This window comes from Austrofundulus limnaeus, unplaced genomic scaffold (assembly GCF_001266775.1).
Source record: "Austrofundulus limnaeus strain Quisiro unplaced genomic scaffold, Austrofundulus_limnaeus-1.0 Scaffold86, whole genome shotgun sequence".
Lineage (NCBI taxonomy): Eukaryota > Metazoa > Chordata > Actinopteri > Cyprinodontiformes > Rivulidae > Austrofundulus > Austrofundulus limnaeus.
Window position 1 is genome coordinate 215,192 of NW_013952488.1, and position 1,790 is coordinate 216,981.

The window sequence follows — 1,790 nt, forward strand, 5'->3', positions numbered from 1 at the left end:
AGTAGCAGGAAAATGATACCTAAATCATTAGATGCAGAAAGAGTGAAAGAACAGAAACACCCTTGAAGAATTATAAAAAAATAAACATTGTGGAGGAAAGGAAATGACAAAAAGCTGTTTTCAGAGAAGAAAAGAAGCTTTGAAACTTTGAAAGCTGCTTTTTTTCCCAACTCTTCTAACCCAAAAAGCTCGTCTGACTTTAACTTGAGAACAACAAAGTCATTTTTAAAGCTGGCTGCAGGTAACGAGGATGTGAAACAGCAACAGTTGAAGACGACGAACAACCGGAGAGGAACAAAAAACACACTGGGGTGTGGGTGTGTGTGTGTGTGTGTGTGGGGGGGGGGGGCTGCTCACCCCCTCCACACACACTAATCATCCTATTTCAATGGCAAACACACGCAGTTTTGCAGGAGCGAACACACACTTTGACTGCACGCTGGCAGCAACTATACCTCGCACACGCAGAGTCTGTAAGACAGACTCACAAAGGAGGCAGTTCTGTGTTAATTCAAAGGCTGCCTTGATACGCCGAAGGAGCAGCGACTCCTATTGTGTGTGTGTGTGTGTGTGTGTGTGTGTGTGTGTGAGCACTTGTTCATGAATCATTCTCACAGAAGAATTCATCACTCTCTGACAGAGAAGGTGGTGAAATTATCCTCAACTCTGTTCGTACCAGAGACAGAGACATTTTTACCACTTTTTTTTAGGTGTTTAGGTTCTAAGACGACCCGATATCTGAATTTATGTGCAGATATGGACGACGACACCAGAACCCTGGTCCTGTTTGGTAACTAAACTAATGATGCGACAAGCTTTTGGCTGTGGATTTTTCATTTCAAGATAAAATCACTAAAATACTATCAGTGACAAAAAGTTGACTGTTGAGTCCTGATTGGTCGACGAATCGACGATTTCAGTCGGATATTTAACACATGAATGAGAAAGGGCTGCCCCACATATCGAAGTTTTTCTGGCCCACACAGTGCACTAACACTCGGCCCAAATACCACAAAAAATGACGGCCCTGGCCTGCAGTGGCCCAGGTGTGGTTTGACAGAGGTGGGTCATGAATGGGCCATAACAGGTTAAACCAAACCAACCAGACCATTTTTGGTAGTGACAGAGTTTGGCCACATAAATCAAATCACAACTGGACCAGCTGTGGCATRCCATCTTAAAATCAATAACATCCCTGCCAGATCYTGGCCCTCACCTGTCTGCTAYGTGGGTGAGACCATTATTAGATTTGCAATTTTATATTCGTTTTGTCACTTTTAATACAAATGACATGAAATTCCTTCACAAATTTAAATGACTGTCGCAGACTGTTTTCACTGATGGTAACTTTTAGAATCAACCCAATGCAAGATGGCCGCCACAAAAAAAAAAAAGCCACTGATGATGCAGAAATTAAGAAACTAACATTCAGTTTTGTTTTCTACTGAAGTGGCTAAAAAAAGATGGCTGCCACAAAAAAAAAAAAGCCACTGATGATGCAGAAATTAAGAAACTAACATTCAGTTTTGTTTTCTACTGAAGTGGCTAAAAAAAGATGGCTGCCACAAAAAAAAAAAAGCCACTGATGATGCAGAAATTAAGAAACTAACATTCAGTTTTGTTTTCTACTGAAGTGGCTAAAAAAAGATGGCTGCCACAAAAAAAAAAAAGCCACTGATGATGCAGAAATTAAGAAACTAACATTCAGTTTTGTTTTCTACTGAAGTGGCTAAAAAAAGATGGCTGCCACAAAAAAAAAAAAGCCACTGATGATGCAGAAATTAAGAAAC

At 40.6% G+C, this 1,790-nt stretch overlaps 1 protein-coding gene across 2 annotated transcripts in view; it reads right to left on the bottom strand.

The window, feature by feature from the left end:
* Nucleotides 1–1,790, bottom strand: part of stum (stum, mechanosensory transduction mediator homolog) — a 33,666-nt gene that overhangs the window by 4,642 nt on the left and 27,234 nt on the right. The gene's annotated exons all lie outside the window — the stretch shown is intronic.